Here is a 25,009-nt window from a genome sequence, read left to right as displayed (position 1 = left end):
ATCATGAAGAATCCCCTAGCAACCACCTGAGCTGCAACAAGAGCTGTACCAGGGGAAAGAATTGTGCCCAGGCCTGGAAGGTGTCCAGTCTGAGAAAAAAAACTTACTGAAGCATCTCTGAGGGTGAGATTATCTGTATTCAGTTTGATTAGGCATAGATTTGCGCATTTTATTTTATTTTGCTTGGTGACTTACTTTGTTCTGTCTGTTACTACTTTGAACCACTTAAATCCTACTGTCTGTATTTAATAAAATCACTTTTTATTTAGTAATTTACTCAGAGTATGTATAATAATACCTGGAGGAGCAAACAACTGTGCATATCTCTCTATCAGTGTTATAGAGGGCGAACAATTTATGAGTTTGCCCTGCATAAGCTTTATGCAGGGTAAAACAGATTTATCTGGGTTTAGACCCCATTGGGAGTTGGGCATCTGAGTGCTAATGACAAGCACACTACCGTGAGCTGTTTTCAGGTAAACCTGCAGCTTTGGGACAAGTGATTTGGACCCTGGATCTGTGTTAGAGCCAGACAGGAGTGGCTGGCTCAGCAAGACAGGGTGCTGGAGTCCTGAGCTGTCAGGGAAAACAGAAGCAGGGGTAAACTTTGCACATCGGGTGGCACCTCCCAAGGGGGTTTCTGTGATCCAACCAGTCACAGTTACATTCATTTATTAATACGATTGTCTGAAATTGCATTTATGCTGAAAATTACTCCTGGTTGGAGCTAGTGAGATTATATTTTAAAATGTGAATACTGTTCCTCAACACATAGGTTAATTGTTATAGAGCTGAGTACAGACTGTTTTAACGTGATTACTTCTGGCCAGAGGCATTACTAACACACACGAAGACTTTAATAAGGTTTGTGCCTTGTCACGTGTATTAAATAGCCTCCTTTTCTTTTTCAACTCTTTTGTTTATAGTTCACAGTAAAGAGATTGTGTTAAATCTCTTTTCCCAAAGTTTAAGAAGGCTTAAAAATAAGTGTAAGGAGATTGGAGCCATTACGTATTTGGAGAGATTTAACACAGACCTCTCATATCCACAGGAAACTCACTTCTCTCTTAACAAACAGTGAAAGGAACTTGGTATCATTCAAATAGTTTCCCTATTACAATACTTTTTCTTTCCCAAATCAGGATATTCCTGCCCTGGCCAGGGAGTAAAGGAACATGTTGTACAGTTCTGTAGCCAGCCTGCCAGACAACGTAGCAGTGACACTTGTGAGCAGTGGCGCTGGAAAGAGTGCAGAAGTGTGGGGTGAGGGCCATATTTGAGACAGTGGCATTGTGACCTAGCACATGGGTTTGCCTTTGGCTTCCATTTCTATAGAAAAACCAGAGGGGTGGCCTTCCCCTCCAAATAGGGACACTTACAAGTCAGCCCTACGTATTCTATTCAGTAACATCCCAGACAGTGTTCAGAATTACATGCATTTGTCCAGAGCTCAGACTTCAGACCCTATGTGAAGCTGCAGAGCCACTATACTGACTCACCACAGAAACCAGATCAGATGGAGTTTTAACTCCATTTCAGGGATATAAAGGTCTGAGGGTCACAGAGAAAGGAATAGAAAGAAAGACAGGAAGACACTCTGGCTATGGTTTGAAGGTTGTTCTAGGATAGGGGTCAGCAACCTTCAACACGCAGCCCATCAGGGTAATCCGCTGGCAAGCCGCGAGACATTTTGTTTATGTGGACCAGCCGCAGGCACGGTCCCCCGCAGCTCCCAGTGGCCACGATTCGCTGTTCCCGCCCAACGGGAGCTGCGGTAAGCAGTGCGGGAGAGCTGCGGGGGTCCATGCCTGCGGATGGTCAACATAAACAAAATGTCTCACAACCTGCCAGTGAATTACCCTGATTGGCTGCATGCCGAAGGTTGCCGACCCTAGCTCTATGATATAAAACAAAATCTCATTCTTCTCCTCCTCCTGTTTTGCTATTAGCTGGGTGGATAGAGGGAAAGGCACAGAAATGGCCTAGCAACTACATCCATTAACACTACCATCCAGAGTTAAAAAGTAAGTTCCTGGTCCCCTGGGAATGGTGAAGAATAACGTCCCAGATCCTGAGCTGCCATGTGAAAGAAACCCTTGCTGATACTGTTTCCATAGGAAAACTGAGTCAATAATACCACAAGACAAACAGCTGACCCTCCTCTTCCCCTCTCAAGCACTCCCCATCCACACCAGACCAACCCTTCCCAGAGCCCTTGAGGGAGCTCTTCTAACTTCCCTCCCCCTCACCCCCCACCACCTCTACCGCCAGCCTGACCCTCTCAGAGCCCTCGAGGGAGCCCCCTGCCTTCTCCAGCCCAGCCCTCCCGGAGTCCTTGCCTCCCCCATCCCACCAGCCTGACCCTTCCAGAGCGCCTTCCTCCCCCACTCTTTACCTTACCCTCCCTGGTAGTGAGCCTCTCACCCTCGCATGCTGGGTTTGTCCCACTTCCTGGATCTGGCTGCTCCCCTAGCACCAAGAGGAGCCACTGCTGTGATTTTGGCAGGGGGGCCGGCACACAGCACAATGCAGAGTGGGGCCTGGTTGTCACATTGCATGTGGCGTGACAAAGAACAGGACCTGGGTGCTGGCCAGGTCACAGCACACCTTCTCCCAGACAGGAACGTGTTCAATTAAAAAAAAAAAAAAAGCGGGGGAGGAGGGGATGACACTCTGTTTCTGACACCTATACTTGTGTGCTCTGAACACTGTCCCATCCCAGTCTCTGCAGCCAGAAGGAAGGCAATTAAGAGTGTGCTGGAATGGGATCAGAACAATTAGGCAGAGTAGTATGGAAGATTTTGGGGGCTACATGAGGCATCTGGAGGGAAAAAGTGTATTCTAAGACGGTGAAAATGGTGAAGGGAAGCAAGCAAAACAGATGAAAACAAAGTCTGTGTTACATTAAGTGCCTTTCCTTGTGGAAATTGTATATAACCTAGATAAAGATGAGTCAATATTCCACCAGGGCTCCTTGAAGTTGTGTCATTTCCCCCAACCTCTATATTGCTGCAGGAGATTTTACTTGTGCGACAGAGTAGGCTTATTTCTTAAATCTTGCTGTGGAAAAAGGGGTAAACATTTGTTCATGGAACAATGGATGCTTCAGAAGTGCAGACAGATAAGATGTCCAAATAAAACTACAGGCACTGAGAGTGGCTGCATCAGTATTATGCCTTTGACAGGACCTTAAAACCTGGAGCTGAAAAAAAGTCTTGCCTTAAGGAAATGAGAAACAGAAAGTACTTTATGAGGGATCTGTACTTTAAAGGGTATTTTGGTCACTGGCAAGTGTTCCCAAAGAGAGAAAAGATGAAACAACACAAAATATCTAGAAGTTGTGGGGGGCAGGGATTTAACCTGACTTTTGCCAAAACCTATAGCATTCACCAATTTTGAAATTCTCACAGATGTCATCTACCTCCTTTGAACTACAAACTCTTTGTTCTGAAACATTTAGCCTTCTGCAAGGAACAAAACCATAAATAGAAAATTTCAGGAAAAGGAAAATTTAAAAAAAAAAGAGAGAGAAAAGGAATAGAATATATTCATGTTTGGTTTTAACCCTGCAAACCCTTATGCACGTGCTTAACTTTACACATAAGTAGTCTCACTGATGTCAGTGAGACTACTCACACGCATAATGTTAATCACATGTACAAGTATTTGCAAGATCCAGGTCTCACACAGTAATAGGAGAGTATTATAAACCAAAAAAATTGAGAAATTGGAAAGAAAAAACTGAAAGTAGGTGCAGGGTTCAAAATATTAAATTAAATTTTTTTATTTGTTTTTAACAAATATTTTCTAAAAAATGTGCTCTAGTTCAATAGGCTTGATATAATAATTACTGTATAATTCTATGGCCAAAATTATATAGGAGGGCAGACTAGATCATTACAATGGTCTCCTCTGGTCTCTCTCTCTCACTCACTCTATAAATCTATAACCTCCCTTCTATTTTGATTTTTGTTGGAAATTTTTTTATTTTTGTTGGAAAATTTTTGATTTAACAGAAGAACTGAGAGTTTGATAAATGGAAGAAATTAAAGTAGAAATAAATATCCCAACATTGATTTTTTTTTTAGAACATCAAGGCATATTTCTTTGGCACTTTGCTTGTTTGAATTGGACTACTCATGACAGTAAGCACTGCACTGGCCACTAAGTAGTTATATGATCACGCTCTGTGAATATTCGCTCTTCATGGCAAGGATCTGTCTTAAGTGTTTTTTAAGCATGCAGTATTTGTTGGGTACTTAAACAGTGGTAGTAATAGTAACAACAGTAGATTTACTTGAATTTAAGAAGTACCTGTTCTAGTAGCTCGTTTCAGTAGCACTGCTTTTTGCATTAAATACCATCAATAATAGAAGATAACTAAATAAAGCAAGCTCTGGAAACAAAAATATCAAACAATGTCATTCGCAAGTAGATTTCGGAAGCCAGTGATTAGCCGTCATAATTTGCATGACACCTGAATACGGTTATTTAAAGACACCACAGGAAACACCAGAGGAGAAGTTACTAAAAAGTCATGATTCTGTTTGTCATGATTGGTATAAAAATTTGCTATAGCATGTGCCATGCTATAGCATGTGCTCTTTACCTCTGTTTTAAGAAGTCAGTTCTCTAAAGAAGGAGGAGGAGGAGGAGGAGGAATAATGCAGCAGTTTTCCAGTCTGGAATGCATCTGTCAAGCTTTAAAATATTCCTCAGTTCTGTGAAAGATGAAAATAGAAAATCTGAGATAATCAAAACAAAGACACAAGATGGGCTTTGGAAAACTAGACACTATACTTATTTTACTTAATACATTTTTCTGCATCATAGACAAACTGCAGAAATTACCAGCTAAAAAGCATTACCCGATCTACTAAAACTCCATTCCACCCCCCCAAAAAAAAAAAATCTGTAACAAACACAACACACCAAACAGTGTTTTACCCTAAAAAGGAAGAGAAAGAGATTATGTGAAATTTACTAGGGACTTTGTAACAGAATTTATACGGAAGGTGTTCAGATGCTGTAGTGACTGGCAGCAGTATAAAACACAAAGATAGAAAGAACACTAAAAATGAGATTTGATAACCAACAGTACATATAAAAGATACCCATAAGACACACTTATTAAAAGGAAATTAGTATTTTTACAAGATTAAGCACAATCAATACCCTGAATCTTCAGAATATAAAAATCAGAAGATCCAAACCATAAAAGCAGCATGTCTTAAAAAGTGTTCCTTCTGCCCATCTCAAGCATTTTGTTCTGATATCTATTTACTACAAGGTTAAAAGTTTCAAAATCACTTCAGGGAAACTGCCACCACCGAGAAAAGTCAGTATACTTGCCAACATAATGTAGGAGCCATTAGCTAGGGACTTATGTTGCTAATAAAGATTTTGTACACCTCAGATCACTTCAGGATCGCTGAACTCCGAAGACTGCACCTTCTTATTGTCAGTATATTTTAATGACTTCAGTATAGTTTAAGAGTACCTTGGATTATCTTACTGTATTACTGAGCACTTTCAGTTGTACATTCAACACAACAGGGCTCTTTCACTCACGCTAAAGTGTGCACACACATGAGCCAAGCCTAGGTGGATTAGTGAGAATAAGATGCTGAAATCCTATGATGTGTTTACAAAGTGTATGTAACTGTTCCATTCTATACTGTTTAAGTTACTACTGTACCTTCTCCAATACAAACGGTTAGTAAAAAGTCCCTTTCTCTCAATATTAGTAAAACATATATTAAGCGGAACAGCAGATCACATTAGGTTAAATTTCAACTGTTAGCCTTTACAACAACAAAAAATAGGGTGAACTTAAAGGGACAGTATGAATTTTCTGTAATCAGACATTTTCATGCAATTTCTTACAGGAATCTCTACGTGATATCTGATTATTTTTATAGTATTATAGTATCGATACTATAGTGTTAAGATAGTAGTAAATAGCTAATGAATAACAACTTTACATGAACTTGTGCTTGTCTTCAGTATAACTTGCCATTTATATTAATCCTTATTCAGTGCTGGTCTTTAATCTTGCTTTTCTTATTTTGTCTGTGATGCCTTTATAGTTTAAAGTCATTAAAAACCTTCTTTTAGGAATAATCAGTAGTTTTAATTTTTCTTATACGGGCACTACTCAACCTCATTACATCTGTGTTGGGTGGTGGGAAGTAGTGATCACCCAGTGAACAATTAGGGTCCTGATGCGTGCCTCCCTCTTCTCTTATCTCCGCAGTAGTCAATAGGCGGACCGCAGGCCAAATACAGACCACCAGACGCTTTTGAACGGACCCAAACAATCTTTTTTATTTAATTATTTAAATCATTATTTTCTCTGGAGTCTGCTCCTTGACTATACCTTAACCACAAAATTTGGACACTGACCAAAAAAAAATTGACTAACCCTGTTTTAGAATGTGTTAAAACATTCTTTGATCCTGAACTTGAAATATGACCTACGTGAGGGGACTTATGTCCATGCAGAGCCCAATAAAAATCAGTGGGATTTTGCATAGGCATATGGGTCTTCCTGCATGGCGCTAATTGCAGGATCACAACCAAATCAGTTCAGATTGGGGGGAGAGATAGCTCAGTGGTTTGAGCATTGGCCTGCTAAATCCAGCGTTATGAGTTCAATCCTTGAGGGGGCCATTTAGGGATCTGGGGCAAAAATCTGTGAGAGACCGTACTTGGTACTGCTGTGAAGGCAGGGGACTGGACTTGATGACCTTTCAAGGTCCGTTCCAGTTCTATGAGATAGGTATATCTCCATAGAATAATAAGTATTTCTCATCATTTATCTGTACTACACAGCAACCAGTGACATTTAAGTAAAATATCTGCAAATTTTCTGGAATTATTAATCATCTTAGAATGAGTACTTTTAAAGTAATTAAATCACTATAATTTCATTATATAACCTCACAAAAGACCCACAGAAAACAAAACAAAAACCAGCACAAGGATTCCTCCACTTACAGAAAAGCAACAAATCACTGTCTTTGAAACAAGATTGATACAGTATTTGCTTCTATCAGGTCCTAGACAATGACTCCTCTTTCCATCCTATCTTCAAATGATTACTGTAGATTGGAAGATTTTGAACAAGTGGTCACAATATAAAAACACCACACACCAGGTGAGCCCAAAAAGGTAAGGCCAGTTCTGCAGCAAGTGCAAATGTGGCTATTTCTTTGGAGAAACCTAGCATAAAGGATGTAGAAATATGCTTTATAAAACAGTCTCCAACAATCATTGGTCTATATGAAGCAATGTCAGGGTTCCAGTAGGAAGACAAAATATATATTTTATAACGCTGGGCTAAGCACTGAATGTTGCTGTATATTTTAAACAACAAAGGCTCTTTGCCCTCTAGCTCTGAAATTCAGAACAAATCTGCAGTAAGAAAGAAAGTTGACTTCTGTTGAAACACGGAGACTTAGAAGGCTATCAGCAGAAACATACATCAGACCCATTGTTACTACTGTTAGATGTATAATGGAGGTGCAGTGAATGGGAATGGGAGGGCAGCACTACAGATTTAGTGATACAAATTAATGAGTGTGAAGAACCAGTGACTCTTTCCAAGTCAGAGTTTCCCCTTACATATGAACAAACCTGCTGTACTAAGAAAATATCCCAATAGTTGAAAGATAGCAATTCAAAAGCTTCAGTCAAATTTTAGAAAAGTCCTAATGTTCTTAATGCAAAAGGACAGAAACGGAGGGCATTCCAATGGCACAATCATTAACTTACTTCAGAAATTTTCTGCCCAACCAGCAGTCAGGAGTTAAGTTACACAGCAAAAGAATAGTCAATAGAACACTGTAGCTATAACTTTGTAACAAAGAGCATACTGCAACTGCCCAAAGTGTGTACACAATCTTTGGCCCCCACACACCCAGCAGAAACAACATCACCCACAGCATAAAGATTGTGTCCATTGTTTATTAAGTACCTCCTCTTGGCAGCTTATGAAATACTCCACTGAGTACTTCAACACTAGCAGTTTTTCCCAAAACTGGTCAATTTACGAAACTTTAAAAAGCGTAAGTGAGATTTAAATGTTACACGAGTTGCTCCCTGCAAAATGGCTATATTACAAGGAGCAACAAACAAATACAATCTTGCTCTGCATGTTTTTAAAAACATTAATCCCAATGTACAATACATACACTTTTGGCATGTAACAGATTGTGTTTTCCAGTTTTAGGTTAAAACTGATGAAATCTAAAAGCAAAAACTAAAACACGGTGGGGTTGTTTGTTTGTTTTTGTAAAACATTACACCAAAAACACAAAACTTTTAAATAGAAGTCTAAAGGTTCCTCATGCTCATTCATTTCTGGAGGCAGGAGTTTGCAGTGGGTCCTGGTTTTATTTTTCTCCAGAGAGGGAGTGGTGTGGGCACCAACAAGTTTTACTACTAAAAATGAGCAATAATTTCTCTAAAATTAAAATATCAAAAGTCAGAAAATAAACTAATTACGAAAAACAATAAAAAAATAACTGATTTCTATGTTCTCATTTAAACTACTGGCTCAGGTCTTCACTTAATCTTACCCCAAAGATGTTAGCTTTGGATAAAAATCCACATTTATGTTTCAGACATTGGATCTAAAGGTAGGTTAAAGAGCGAAAAAGAGAAAAAATTAAAAGATTTATAGAATATTTTTATAGAAGAGCGTTTTTTTATTTTAGTCTTTTCTATTATATGATCTACCTACCGGTCTACTCAACAAAACTTCCACATGCTGACATACTTGTTTGATTACATCAGTACAGCTGACTGTTTTGACACTTCCAGGACATGCTTAAGAGGGTGTATGTTATCAGGCCAACAATGGGTACATGTGTCCAAATACAAGCACTATCTAGGATGAAGACTGACAAAATAGCCTGTTTGTATGCTCACCTGGCATCCCACCTATAGAATAAAAATGTAAATACAAACTATTTTCCCAAAGCAATCATGTCTTGCATTTTATGAACATTTTTTTAAAATGTCAAGACTATCAGTTATCATCATTAAAAGGTTCATGGATTACTTTCTACGGATTACAAAGTGGTATTAATTAGGCATGGTCACAATTTTATATTACTTTATACACACATTCTCTCTCTGGTCCTCATTTAGTCGTTTTTATGTAACCATGTTGTGGACTGGTAGATAGCTGATGTATCTTACCCCAGATGGCTACGTTCAACAGTGGGTGAAGAAGTGTTCCAGGTTTTTATTTTATTAGCTATCATACACATATACCCAGAATTTGCAAAGTGCTTTGGATCTACCAGAATTAAAACGAACAGATACCTAAATGTAAAAGGATAGAATACTATTTCTCCAGTTCATATCCTAGACCAGAACATAAGATAACTGGAGTAAAAAATTAACTAAGATTCCCAGGTAAAAACAATCTTTTTAGTTGCATCCAAACTTAAATTTTGCTAAAAGAAAATATATAGGTTTTATTACATCATAAGGAAGAACAAATCCATGCACTATACATTGCAAAATACATACTATTTCATCTAATACTGGATATTTATAAATTAAAGAATAACCATAGAGAAAATTTTATTCTTAATTCCAGAAAACGTTGCTATTCTTAATTCCAACAGCATGCCACTTGCACTTTGCGAGACCAAAAAGTGGTAAACAACTATTTTAAAAAGGGTTCACGGAGTGAGGAGAAGTCATTATTACCTGTCAGCCTCAGCTGTCTGGGCAAGAGGGGGATTGATACATTTTCCAGTTTAGCATAAGCTGAATATATAGTACATGGCCAAAGCTTTTAAACAAAAGTCTTCTTCACCAAACATACCTGTACAGAAAGGCCCCATTAAGATGGCAGTCTAATGTAACTTCTGCTACAGCCCTGGTTAGCAACAATTGAGCACAGCTTTTTAAATGTATTTTGAATTTTTTACATCCTAACCATATGCATTGTTCTTGGAAAACTGTGTAACAAAAAAAAATTTGGGTCTTTTATTTAAAATCTCCCCACATATTTGAATCTACCTCTGTAAATCTCTCTTCTATGTTACCCACTACTTCCTAGCTACAAAGTGGGACCTTTAATGTCCTACTAACATAGGAAAGGAATATAGTACACCGCTACCTCAATATAACGCGACCCGATATAACACGGTAAAGCACTGCTCCGGGGGGGGGCAGGGCTGCGCACTCCGGCGGATCAAAGCAAGTTCAATATAATGCGGTTTCACCTATAACGCGGTAAGATTTTTTGGCTCCCAAGGACAGTGTTATATCGAGGTAGAGGTGTATAGACAGAAAGCCAAACAGTCTACAAAACATGTGGGATCCAAGCTAGAACACCTGAAGTGCAGGGCAGGGGATCCTACTACTCTGTCCCCACTCCAGGAGTACAACCTAAGTACCTAAAGGAGAGATGAAAGGGTTAAAGGCTGGAGGTGAGAAGCTGACAGGCTGAACATAGGATCTGCTAAAGATCCTAAGGGAGAGGGGACTGGGAGAGGTCCCACAATCTAGCCCTCTTCTCCACAGTTATTATATTAATAAGTCCCTGACGACTCCATTCCATCACCTTACACCCAAGAAGCCTGCCCTTTCAAACCATATTAATACCACCTCAGTAGCTAATTCTCTGATCCAATCAAAAAAAGGCAGCTCCAGCTCTTCCCTCCCCATAGGGCTTAGGAACACACATGCACACCTCCAATCTACAAAAAAAAGAGGCCTCTTTTTGGCCTATCTGTATCTTCTTTCCCAAGCCATTTAGCAAGCCCCACTGCATCAATTTTGAAAAAGTACACATCCACCCTGCCAAGAATTACCCCACTGAAGCATGATATCGGCAAGAAATTCCCTACCTTGCCATTCAAATGCTGGATGCTGCAAAACATTTTCCAGCTTTCTTAATCCACTTCCTGCTCAAAACGGGTTCCTTTCACTATATCATCATAAATCCAGGAGAGGTCTCTCTTTTCAAACAAGCAGTGGAGATTTACAACAAACATTAAAAAACACTGCAAGACCAAGACTGGTATTTTTGTTTCCACTGAGGCTCACACATTTTTAAAACAAGTAATAAAGGTTAAAAACAACTTTAAATATACTTCGAGAAATGTTTTGCTATGTGGACTTTTATTAATAAAATTACCAAAATACTCATCATCCCAAAATAATCGACACCCAGTTTTTAAAAATATTTTAAATAAAATACTCTAAAGCTAAAAATGTAAAACAGAAAGGCTTGAGTTAGGAACGCAGTAGCTGCTCACACCTCAAAAGACTGTTGCCTCACATAAATCAATTACTGAGAAGAGTCCATGCAACGCTTTAGAACATTTTCCTCAAAACCAAAATTAATTTATTGTTAACACACAGACAGGATATTGTGGATCCATCATAAAGTAATTTAAAAATAATTACCATGCCTGGTGCATTTACTTTAACTCTACAGCTTTACCGTATTTTCTGCTCTCTAGCTCTATATCGGGGTTGGCAACCTATGGCACACATGCCAAAGGTGGCACGTGAGCCGATTTTTGACGGCACGCAGGGCGGGCTGAGCCGCTCAGCCTGCCGCCGCTCTGGGGCTTTCCGCCAATGGCTCCTGCCAGCCGGGGTCCCACCGCCGGTCCCACTCAGCACCCGCTGCTGGCCTGGGTGAAGGAACCCCAGGCTGGCAGTGGGCTGAGGCCCCAGCTGGCAGGAGCCAGCGGCGGAAACCCCAGAGTGGAGTGGGCTGAGCCGCTTAGTCACTGCTCTGGTTCTGGCTGCTGGCCCCTTGCCAGCCGGAGTCCCCCACCCGCCGCAGCCCCACTCACCTTGCGCAGGCTCCCTGCCAGACAGGGTCCAGGCCTCTGGCCCCGCTCAGCCGTACCAGCCCCACTCACCTCAGCTACTGATCTGGGGTTCCAGCCACTGAACTCCTGCCAGCCAGGTCTGGATCTCCAGCCTTGCTCAGCCTGCTTTCAGGCCTGGAGTCCCAGCAGGCCACCCTGGGCTCTGCTCCTGGCCTTGGATCAGTGCTCTGCAGCCTCCCTGCTGTGGCCCACTGTCCCCAGCCTGGGACAGTGAGGGTTGCACACAAGGCAAGACGGGGTGCAGCTTAGCACCCCCATCTTAAAATTGCTTATATGAGACCACAATGCATTTGACCTTGTGCCTGCCTTCTATCACCATTTTTTTTCCAACTGAGAGTTGAAGGGAACATTTGACAAAATGGCAGCTCCTAAGAAAGCGAAGCTAGATGTCCGATCATTTCAGCCTGCTTGGACAGACTCATTTGGATTTATTGAAAATAAGGACCATGCTATTTGTGCTTTCTGTTATGAAAGTGTTGTTTGTCGTACATTAAGTGTTCAACGACATTTTGAAACGAAGCACAAGAAAACTTTTCTTAACGAAGCAGACAAGACTGAATCAATCAAAAAAGCAGCAGCAGCCTATGAGAAGCAAAACAGTGTTTTTAAAAGCTTACGTGTAAGTAAAAATCAAGCTACAGAAGGAAGTTACAAGATTGCACAGTGCATTGCAAAAAACGGAAAGCCGTTTACAGATGGGGAATATATAAAAAGTTTCTCAGCAGTTGGGAGATTTTGTTCAATGATTTGCCAAATAAAGATACAATCATATCTAGAATAAAAGAACTGCCCATCTCTGCCAGAACAGTTGAGAGACGCATAAGTGAAATGGCAGAAAACATTAAAGAAAAGCAGACGACTGCATTGAAAGACACAGCAGTGTTTAGTGTTGCAGTTGATGAGAGCGTGGATATAAATGACATTCCACTTTTGGCAGTTGTTGCAAGATATTGTGCTTCCGATGAAATCCTAGAGGAACTTTGTTGCCTTAAACCCCTGCATGGCACAACAAAGGGAGAATATATACTCGAAAGTTTTGTAAACCATTTCGATGAACGAGGAGTTGACTTCAGAAAAATATTTTGCGTGACAACAGATGGTGCTTCTGCCATAGTCAGAAAACAGAAGGGATTTGTAAAGTTACTTGAAGATCAAATTGGCCATCCGACAGTCAAATTTCTCTGTATCATCCATCAAGAAAACCTGTGTGCTAAAATTTCTAATTCAGAGCTTAATAATGTGATGAATACAGTGGTGCGAATTGTGAATTTCCTTGTTGCTCAATCTGCTTTGACTCACAGACAATTTCAAGCACTGCTAGAAGAGATGGACAGTGCTTATAACGACATCCCACTTCACAGCAACATTCGGTGGCTAAGTCATGGCAAGGTTTTGGTGCGCTTTGTAAACTGTTTTGTCGGAAAAAGAACAAAACTACCCCAAACTGGATGATGACAAATGGCTATGTAAGCTCATGTTTTTAACTGATATCACTGCTCACCTAAACGAACTCAACCTCTGTCTCCGGTGCAGGGCAAACAGTTCTGGATCACAACTTTCACCTACAATCTGCTATAAAGATTGCAGGGTAGTAGTTCCATTTTTATATGTCCATTTAATTTTTGGCCTCTCTGCAGAGAGGGGCAACATGGCATCAGCCAGCCACTGTGACAGTGACTGTGCAAAGTGGACACTTACCCACAAAGCCCAAATTAATTTCCTACGTCTCCAAAAATTATCCCTAGATTGCAGTATTTAGTTATTCCTAATCTAGCCACTTCTAAACTCAGAGATGAAATGTTCTTTATCTAATTACTACTCCTGAGACTTCCAGTCATCCTAATTATTTAAGTGTAATAGATAGTCTGAAATCAACAAGATGTAATTTAATAAAGTGTAAAGTACTTTACTTAGGAAAGAAAAATCTTATGCACAACTACAAAATGGGGAACAAATGACTAGGCAGTTGCACTGCTGAAAAGGATTTGGGAGTTATAGTGGATCATAAATTGAACGAGAGTCAACAATGCGATACAGCTGTGAAAAAGGCTAATGTCATTCTGGGATGTATTAACAGGAGTGTCATAAGACATGGGAGGCAGTTGTCTTGCTCTACTCAGCACTGGAGAGGCCTCAGCTGGCTTACTGTGTCCAAGTCTGGATGCCACACTTCAGGAAAGACATGGACAGACTGGAAACCGTCCAGAGGAGAGCAACAAAAATGAGAAAAAGGTTTAGAAAACTTGACCTACAAAGAAACATAAAAACAACTAAGCACTTTTAGTCTTGAGAAAAGACAACTGAGGGGGAACTTGATAACAGTCTTCAAATATATTAAGGGCTGTTATAAAGAGGACTGTGATCAGTTGTTCCACATGTTCACTGAAGGTAGGACAAGTAGTAATGGGCTTCATCTGCAGCCAGGGAGATTTAGGTTAGATGTTGGGAAAAGCTTTCCCACTATAAGGGGTAGTTAAGCTCTGGAATAGACTTCCATGGGAAGCTATGGAATCCCAATCACTGGAGGTTTTTAAGAACAGGGTGGACAAACACTGTCCAGAATGGTGTAGGTTTAATTGGCCCTGCCTCAGCACAGCGGGCTGGACTATCTGATCTCTTGAGCCCTTCCAGCCATACATTTCTATGATTCTATAAACTGCAACTGCATCTACCATATCAATAAGTTTTGGAACGAACTGGTGAAAGGTAATCATCAGTAACGACTACCCCTACAAAATGTGTATATAAATCAGTGACAATGAAGATAACAACTGAAAGAGTGCAGAAAATTGTTTCCATTCCACACATGCAATTTCCTTGTTTAAAAAAACAAAAAACACAAAATCCTATTCTATATAAAATCCTCCTCTATTTGCTTGCTAGAAATAAGTTCCCATTTTAAAGAAGTCACTCCTAACATCAGACAATGTTCATTATATTATTCCAAAACCTCAGATACAGCTTATTAAAATCACTCACACAACAACAGGTACAGATCAAACACTGCATTAATAAACCCAACTTCTGTAATGAAACAGCAATACAGACAAGAAGAGACCAGTCAACTCCTCTAGCTACAGAACATGACTATCATTTAAACTTTCATCAGAATGAAAATACATTGCACAAAAAAATCTGAGAATAGCAGAGATATGCAAGATATGACTCCATGTCTTATCCTACCAACTTTCTCTATCATAGACCTACAATGGTATCTACCAGCCAACACTTACATCACTACCCAAGGCCAGCTTGCTGACCCAACAGAGCAGAACTATCTGTTAACACACTAAAGACTAACTCTGAATCATAAGCATTAAGAGCAGTTGCAGAGCTCAATGCTCATTCTTAGGGGGAAGTCAATTGACCGCCAGAGAGCAACACTTGCTGACAATTAAGGAGAGACCATTTTAGCTTTTTTAGATACAAGACTGTTATGCCGGTGTGAAACAGAGGGGAAAAATTACATGAAGGGACATGACCTTCAAGACAATGAGTCCAACTTAGACTGTAACTAGAGTTCATGATTCATGCAGTGGAGTTTAAACGCCTAGTTGTATGCTAGGGAACCTTCATCAGATGTGATTGTACAGCAACCTAAAACCCAGAAATTTCAAATTCAAATGTAACTGACAAAAACTAAGCCAGGAGTCTGGCAAGGAGCTGCCCGCCAAAGGCTGTATTTAGTTGTATATCAACATGTTTTAATGATATCAACCAATGAGAATGCACCTTTCTTTACAAAGTAACTGAAGTACAAATAGAGAAGTTGATTAAAATTGATTATTTAAATCGTGGCTTTCCATTTGGTGATTTAAATCAACAAGCTCTGCTTTCTCATTTTAACAGAAGATGAACTCTCCTCTATTTCAGACTTTTAGTCAGATTTAAACACATGTTGAGGCAAATGCTACATAGATATATAACAGAAGTTAATAAACTTAGATACTGAAGATCTTTATGACTAATCTCCAGACCCTACAAACTCTGTCAAATAAGGCCCCATCTACAATAAAATAAATATGTTAAAAAACACATTTGTGAACCATGGTTGTAGACCAAACATGGTATAATATGGTTGTTCCTTGTCCATCAGGACAGGGGGTAAAGCGTATAACCATGTTATAGAATCTTGTTTTAACCTCCGGGGCAGCTGCAGCTGGTTACTGTCAAGGATTGCTGGAATGGGAAAACTATGGGTAAAAGCCTGGCTCAACAGAAGTCAATGACAACACTCTCATTGACTTCAGTGGAGCTTGACTTTCAACCCAGGAGTTCAATCCCCATCCAAAAGAGTCAAATTACTTCCACCCCTGCCCAAAAAGGAGAGAGAAAGAAGATATGAAGCCCATCTCCCATTCCAAAAGGGCTCTACCTCATCCTGAGAGTTAAACATCCAAACAACCTCCTGTGCCTTCTTGGGTGCCACAAGGCTCAACTGCCAAACTCTCCATCATTCTTCAGCTAATACAATGAAGTTATGCTTTGTAGATACTAAATTCTATCAGCATGCTGAAAACAGAAAATTTTAGGCCATCTACAAAACTGAAAAACATTCCAAAATTGAAATGTGTATTGAATTCAATGCAAAAATGTATTAAACGGAGTATAATATGCATTTTCCTATTTAAATCAATAAAACCTTCATTTTAAGATTACTTGAAGGCTGGCTAACCTAGTGAGGAGGGATTTAAACTAGGTTCACCGGGGTAAGGAGACCAAAGCACTGCGGTAAGTGGGGAAATGGGATACCAGGAGGAAGCATGAGCAGGAGAGTGCAAGAGGGGAGGACTCCTGTCTCAGACTGAGAAAGCGGGACAATCAGCGAGTTTTCTTAAGTGCCTATACATAAATGCAAGAAGCCTGGGAAACAAGCAGGGAGAACTGGAAGTCCTGGCACAGTCAAGGAACTATGATTTCATTGGAATAACAGACTTGGTGGGATAACTCACATGACTGGAGTACTGTCATGGATGGATATAAACTGTTCAGGAAGGACAGGCAGGGCAGAAAAGGTGGGGGAGTTGCATTGTATGTAAGAGAGGAGTATGACTGCTCAGAGCTCCGGTAGGAAACTGCAGAAAAACCTGAGAGTCTCTGGATTAAGTTTAGAAATGTAAGCAACAAGGGTGATGTCGTGGTGGTAGTCTGTTATAGACCACCAGACCAGGGGGATGAGGTGGACGAGGCTTTCTTCCGGCAACTAGCAGACGTTACTAGATCTCAGGCCTTGGTTCTCATGGGAGACTTTAATCACCCTGATATCTGCTGGGAGAGCAATACAGCGGTGCACAGACAATCCAGGAAGTTTTTGGAAAGTGTAGGGGACAATTTCCTGGTGCAAGTGCTGGAGGAACCAACTAGGGGCAGAGCTCTTCTAGACCTGCTGCTCACAAACCAGGAAGAATTAGTAGGGGAAGCAAAAGTGGATGGGAACCTGGGAGGCAGTGACCATGAGATGGTCGAGTTCAGGATCCTGACACAAGGAAGAAAGGAGAGCAGCAGAATACGGACCCTGGACTTCAGAAAAGCAGACTTTGACTCCCTCAGGGAACTGATGGGCAGGATCCCCTGGGAGAATAACATGAGGGGGAAAGGAGTCCAGGAGAGCTGGCTGTATTTTAAAGAATCCTTATTGAGGTTGCAGGAAAAAAACATCCCGATGTGTAGAAAGAATAGTAAATATGGCAGGCGACCAGCTTGGCTAAACAGTGAAATCCTTGCTGATCTTAAACGCAAAAAAGAAGCTTACAAGAAGTGGAAGATTGGACAAATGACCAGGGAGGAGTATAAAAATATTGCTCAGGCATGCAGGAGTGAAATCAGGAAGGCCAAATCACACTTGGAGTTGCAGCTAGCAAGAGATGTTAAGAGTAACAAGAAGGGTTTCTTCATGTATGTTAGCAACAAGAAGAAAGTCAAAGAAAGTGTGGGCCCCTTACTGAATGAGGGAGGCAACCTAGTGACTAAGGATGTGGAAAAAGCTAATGTACTCAATGATTTTTTTGCCTCTGTCTTCACGAACAAGGTCAGCTCCCAGACTGCTGCACTGGGCAGCACAGTATGGGGAGAATGTGACCAGCCCTCTGTGGAGAAAGAAGTGGTTCGGGACTATTTAGAAAAACTGGACGAGCACAAGTCCACAGGGCCGGATGCACTACATCCGAGGGTGTTAAAGGAGTTGGCGGATGTGGTTGCAGAGCCTTTGGCCATTATCTTTGAAAACTCATGGCGATTGGGGGAGGTCCCGGATGATTGGAAAAAGGCTAATGTAGTGCCCATCTTTAAAAAAGGGAAGGAGGAGGATCCAGGGAACTACAGGCCAGTCAGCCTCACCTCAGTCCCTGGAAAAGTCATGGAGCAGGTCCTCAAGGAATCAATTCTGAAGCACTTAGAGGAGAGGAAAGTGATCAGGAACAGTCAGCATGGATTCACGAAGGGCAAGTCACGCCTGACTAACCTAATTGCCTTCTATGAGGAGATAACTGGGTCTGTGGATGAGGGGAAAGCAGTAGATGTGTTATTCCTTGACTTTCGCAAAGTTTTTGATACGTTCTCCCACAGTATTCTTGCCAGCAAGTTAAAGAAGTATGGGCTGGATGAATGGACTATAAGGTGGATAGAAAGCTGGCTAGATCGTCGGGCTCAATGGGTAGTGATCAACGGCTCCATGTCTAGTTGGCAGCCGGTTTCAAGCGGAATGCCCCAAGGGACGGTCCTGGGGCCAGTTTTGTTCAATATCTTCATTAATGATCTGGAGGATGGTGTGGACTGCACTCTCAGCAAGTTTGCAGATGACACTAAACTGGGAGGAGTGGTAGATACGCTGGAGGGTAGGGATAGGATACAGAGGGACCTAGACAAATTAGAGGATTGGGCCAAAAGAAACCTGATGAGGTTCAACAAGGACAAGTGCAGAGTTCTGCACTTGGGACGGAAGAATCCCATTCACTATTACAGACTAGGGACCGAGTGGGTAGGCAGCAGTTCTGCAGAAAAGGACCTAGGGGTTACAGTGGACGAGAAGCTGGATATGAGTCAACAGTGTGCCCTTGTTGCCAAGAAGGCTAACAGCATTTTGGGCTGTATAAGTAGGGGCATTGCCAGCAGATCAAGGGACGTGATCATTCCCCTCTATTCGACATTGGTGAGGCCTCACCTGGAGTACTGTTTCCAGTTTTGGGCCCCACGCTACAAGAAGGATGTGGAAAAATTGGAAAGAGTCCAGCAGAGGGCAACAAAAATGATTAGGGGGCTGGAGCACATGAGTTATGAGGAGAGGCTGAGGGAACTGGGATTGTTTAGTCTGCAGAAGAGAAGAATGAGGGGGGATTTGACAGCTACTTTCAACTACCTGAAAGGGGGTTCCAAAGAGGATGGATCTGGACTGTTCTCAGTGGTACCAGATGACAGAACAAGGAGTAATGGTCTCAAGTTGCTGTGGGGGAGGTCTAGGTTGGATATTAGGAAAAACTTTTTCACTAGGAGGCTGGTGAAGCACTGGAATGGGTGACCTAGGGAGATGGTGGAATCTCCTTCCTTAGAGGTTTTTAAGGTCAGGCTTGACAAAGCCCTGACTGGGATGATTTAGTTGGGATTAGGTCCTGCTTTGAGCAGGGAGTTGGACTAGATGACCTCCTGAGGTCCCTTCCAACCCTGATATTCTATGATTCTGCAGAATTTCCAGTTTGCCACACTTCAGCAATAGAGAGCTGCAGAAACCAGGGAGCCTTATCAGAGAAGCTGGGTCCAGCTTGTCCCCGGGGCCAAAGGACTTGGGTAAAATGGAGAAATATCTTGCTCACTTGCATTTTTAAACAGCTTATACAAAGAACAAAAGATGGTAGTTTTAAACACTCTGGGGGAAAAAAAATCAAAATATTCTCCTTGAAGCAGCTCTGGATTTGAAAAAATACATTTCTACGTTCTATTTAACAGGTTCTGGAAACAGTACTATAACAAGAGAGAGTTATTATGCAACCTTTAATACAGCAACACACAAGACATCATATGAAACATCATTATTCCATTAAAATAACAAACTATGTTTGCACTGTTTAAAAAGCGTATCTTAAGAGCAGATATCCACTCACCTCATATATGCTTCCAGTACCAGTTTCCTTAGAAACAACATCATGCAGTCATCCTACTTTAAATCAGAAGCATTCTCTCTCATCAGCTCCTGTGTGATAACCCATCCTACGCTAAACAATTCAGTCTCTCTCCCTCTCCCATGAGCTCCTATGTAATAACTTTTTCAATGCTAAAACATACACACTTACCACATACCACCATCTTCCCCCAAACAGCCTCTCAAATTGTATGTAGTCTAATAGATTTGTTCTAAACCAAGCCTAAAATACACAGACTCTGCTTATGAAATAATTTGGATTATTAAAGATCTAGTTTAAATATAGAGTGAAACATAGCATGAGAAAGTAAACAGGAAAACTGACTATACTAACCACAAGTGAGGGCCACTCAGACCAAGTCCACAGACAAAAGCTTAAGCAAGTGCTAAAACGGAACAGAAACCAACAAAAGAATAAGATATAATCAAATAGATTTATAGAAGAATGAGTAAACCAGAGAAAACAGAATGCAGCTGCTTATGGTGAGAAGGTAAATGATCACAACCATTGCTGCAGAGAAGAGAAATTTATGCAGGAACAAATAGTTCTAGGAAATATGAATTCTGAATTTTAAACAACTTCCTCTTTTTCACCCTTACCATCTTTCACTTGATTCAAATCAATGTCTATTATATCATGGAAATAACTCACCTTCAAAAATGAAGTGCTTATCAATTTTAGACCATTAAGACATCAACACACATTTTTGGCTGCAAAATCTGCTATCAACTGCAATCCATCCAAACTGGAATTTAGGTTAGATACTTAGGACTTAAATTACTTGTTCCTCTAAGGTTTGCCTGAGCACTCCCCAAAAATGCCGCCGAAGGTTTCTCTCCTGTTACTTGTTGAGTGCTGGAAGTGAATGAAATCTCTCCTTCTAATCTTATCAACTTCTAGTTGAGAGAGGTTCCTCTTCAAAAAATAGAGGGTACTGAATGGGACAGCTGACTGTTTAGATGGCTTTTCTTAGATCTCCTTAAAGGGAAATGTTAGATATTTCTGATTCAATTCTATTTCAACCAAAGCTATGCCACAACAAAACATATATTACATAGAAAGGCTACATTAAAAGAATATTAAGGTTGCAAAGCCAAGAACTCAAAAGTTAGAAAATGTCACATTTAAGGTTGCCCATGCACTATGTTACAGTCTTCAGTTATATGATTACATACCATTTTGTCCATAGGATTCCTGCCTCATTCAGTGCACGGGATGGAGCATGCTTAAGGAATGAACCAGAGTTATGCACTTAATGAGGCGGTTTCATTTTTTTAAATGAAATTTCCTAGTTTTTTAAAAAAGCAAACTGAAAAAGAACAAAAGAAATACCATCATGTGTAACCATATTGACCCCCCACATGGGTCATCAGCAGGGTTGGAACTTTTAGATCTACAATATAGACCTCTGTCACTTGAACTAAGGGGGTAACTACTAGCAACAGCAAGTTGTCATCCTCTCTGTGGACCAGCACTAGAGGGGGGAATTAAATTTTTTTCCAGTGGCTTTCACAAATATTTGCTGATAACAGAGGAATGTTAAGACTCAGGAATCCGGGCTTCATTTCCAGATTCTGGAGGACGTGGGCTTCAATGGATACAGGCCCTTCTGCCCATCTTCGCCAACCTTTCCCAAGCTCATCCCGGTCCCCATTCCACAAGCTCCGCATGCCCCTGCATTCCACAGTGCCTTGGTACCAACAGTGAGGGCACTCTGAGAGAGTCTCCTGCTCTCAATTTCTGTTGCTGGCATCACAGCAGCCCAGGGAACAACTACAGGGAAAGTTCTGCTCAGCCATAAAGTTCTGGGATGGAGCGTACATAGGGTGATCAGATGCCCCAACATTATCAGGACCATCTGGATGTTAGGGACTTTGTCTTATATAAGATCCTATCAACCCAGTATAGGACCCTATTATCCCCCACCCTATCCCAATTTCTCACACTTGCTATCTGGTCAGCCTAAGCATACCTCAGTCATTCTGTGGGGATGGTGCCTGCAGTTTGGTCAGTATGCAGAACTATGTGAGGATGGGGCATCCTCAGTGCAGACAATCTTCAGAGAATGCTGCTGCCAAACAAGTCTCTACTAAGCTTATGCAAACTGATTTTTTGGCTACATTTGGGCAGATTTTCACAGGGATAGCAAAAGGCAGATCCTTTATATTAGGGTGACCCCTTGCCAAATTTCACATCCATAGTCCAAAGCATAGAGGCACTAGAGCTTCTCAATGAAACACTTGTAATTTTTTTTAAACATGGGCAAAACAACCTATTTTCCCCAATTTAATTTTTGAACATGGCTGAACCAGCTTTGCTGAAACAAAAAAAGACAGATCAGACTGAGGCAGATACCCAGCATGGAACATTTCACCCTGAATGGCTGTAATTTGGCAAAGTTATAAGAAACTGAAAACAGGGTCTTATAAAGTAAAGAGGTCACTACAGCACAGAAAATTCAGATCTTTGAAAATTATCCCCAATAGTTTGAAGAACACCTAGAAGCGGATAGAAAGTGACTGCAAAGACCATTAAGCAAAGTTGTTCTGTGTTCACAGCATCTTGCCACACTCAGGAGGGAAGCAACTGTATTGTGCACCAGCCAGGCAAACTTCAAATATAACCTAAACAGAACAAATACAGCATATCCTGGAGGTTCAGGGTCCAGCATGGTTGACCTATTTCAGGGTCCATATTAAAGAATAAAATAGTAACAGACTTAGGAACACAGGACTGGAGGAACCGTCACCATCTGGGTCACTAAGTCCTGTCCTCTGCCATAGCAGACAATCCAGTTAGAAGACAGAAATCAAGAGAGAGACAGAGAAAGCTGGAAAGAGTGAGAGTGAAAGAATAAAGAAGGAAGGATAAAAGAAAGATGAAGTAAAACTAAGAAGATCTAAAGACCCTAAAGGAAGAATGGTCCCATCTGCCAGACCCCCAAAGATGCAGGTTAGAGAGCAACGGATTAAAGGAAAAGGGCTCCCATCATGACAAACATCCCACTGCCTGCTATTGCACTTAGCAAGTGCATTTTTCCTCCATCTTCTCACTTCTCCTTCTAGCTAGCTGTAGGATGATTGAGTTCTATAAACCACAACAGCTTAGAATCTAGACAATTTAGTTTGAGGTATCCTTGTACAGAAATGTTTTTATGGCATTTTTTCAGAAAGATTAATTTATTCTAGGAAAAAATAAGAAAAATAAACAGAAATCAATAGTCTCAAAGAGCATTTAACAGTGAGCTTTGTTGATGGATAAATATAAACAAAGTTAGAATTCAAACTGCAGTTTCACTGGGAAATAGTCAAACTGGAAAGCATTCTCTTTTCCCTCACATAATTCCAATTCATCATCGTACCTAGATGCTAACTCTTTTACAACAGTGTTTCAACGGTTCTGTGTGTATGTAGGGGTGGGGTGGGGTGGGGTGGAGGGGAGGTAAATACTGCAGAGAAACTACTGAAGTGAAAAGAAAAATGTAAAATCTGTTTTTTGTTTCAACTATTGTATAACAACATTGAGATTGGGCTGAGCTCATTTTAAAAATCAGAAATTCTATATGTAGGGAGTAATAATTCTCCAAAAGCACCTGACCACATTAGCTCTGTGCAATGCCTCCTTGAGTGAAACTGGATCATCCACAGGTCCAGAAGAAGCACCTTTAAAATGGACTACCCACATGTTTCTGTCTATGGACTAAGATGTCTAATCCTGCTCACGAGTAACTTTATGCTCAGGAGTAATCCTACTAACTTCAGTAGTGTAAAGTTACACGTGTATTTGCAGGATCCAGTCCTATGTGAAAAAAACAAAAAGACCATGTTTCTCAAAAAAGACCTATGCATTTTAATCACTGCACATGATGAAAAGCCCATGTGAAATACTGAAAATAAAGTTTCAAATTAAAATGAGCACTTCCTGGCCTAGCAGCTGGCAGTACCTGCCACCTTGCTGTAAAATAATGGCAAATAATCCATAAAGCATTACAGTGAAAAACTAAACCAGTTCCTCTCTTGTTTTAATACCAGTTTAATTATTAAACTTCACTGTTGAATAGTTAGACACAAGGTGTATTCACAGTGTACAGTTATTCTTCTGAGGTTAAATCAATATTAGAACAGGATGGAAACTGGCCAGTTGTAGAATGGGAAAAACCTGACCAGTTAATATTTTAAAGCAAAGTGGTCAATTTCACACCGTTTTTCATAGTGAGAAGTAGGTTTTTAATATATGCATTTTGTGACTCAGTAAAACACACAGTTTTCTTTTTAGTGGCCTATTTAAAGGCTCAACATTAGCTCAATATTAATCAGTTCCCAAAATATTAACTGGGTCCTTTATCTACCCAATTAAGTAAGAGAAATCCAACTGCGTGCAATTTTTCTTAAGTATAGATGCAGACATAGAAAAATGTACATAGATATTGTGGGTCAAATTCACCATTAGTCTAAGCAGGCACTGCTCTAATGGCTTCAACAGAGTTGCACCCCGTTTTGCTCATGTTTAATTTGACTCAGGAGTAGCGGGCAAAAATAATTAACAATGGATTACTATTTATTTTCTTGAGTTTGGAATAATCAAGTAAGTTTTCTAACAGCAGACTGAATGAACAGCCTTAAAAGTGTTGTAGGTCATCCCAAGCAATCCACAAATCAGTAGCAATGGGATTTTTCTTCTCCATTCACCACTGTACACTTTGAAGGCAAAAGCCCCAAGTTCTATAACTAGCAGGCCCAATCACTAATAAGATGCACATTTGTAGAGTTAACAAACAGACGTGTATGCAGCTTTGGAAGTCCACACTAAACAATACACCTATCTTTCAGGGTGCCCTCCCCTCCACTCAAATTTAATGGGGGGGGGAGAGACTCAATTTACAATGCTCAACTTTGTAAAATAAAATCATATTTCAAAACAAAGCAAAGGCACAAATCCTTAATGTCCTCACTATCAAGACTCTATATAAAGTTTCAATGTTGAAACTTCAGCCATTTTTGACAG

General features: G+C 40.6%; 1 protein-coding gene across 4 annotated transcripts in view; it reads right to left on the bottom strand.

Annotated features, from left to right (window-relative positions):
- The window catches only part of HYCC2 (hyccin PI4KA lipid kinase complex subunit 2), a 104,989-nt gene that overhangs the window by 58,212 nt on the left and 21,768 nt on the right, over positions 1-25,009 (bottom strand). For all 4 annotated transcript variants that reach the window (XM_054043756.1, XM_054043759.1, XM_054043757.1 and 1 more), the window contains one exon: positions 4,610-4,721. The gene's annotated coding sequence lies outside the window, so the exon portion shown is untranslated. The remainder of the gene's footprint in view (positions 1-4,609; positions 4,722-25,009) is intronic.

Source organism: Malaclemys terrapin, chromosome 11, assembly GCF_027887155.1.
Source record: "Malaclemys terrapin pileata isolate rMalTer1 chromosome 11, rMalTer1.hap1, whole genome shotgun sequence".
Classification (NCBI taxonomy): Eukaryota; Metazoa; Chordata; order Testudines; family Emydidae; genus Malaclemys; species Malaclemys terrapin.
The sequence above is the reverse complement of the archived record's forward strand: the minus strand, read 5'-3'. Positions and strand labels throughout refer to the sequence as shown.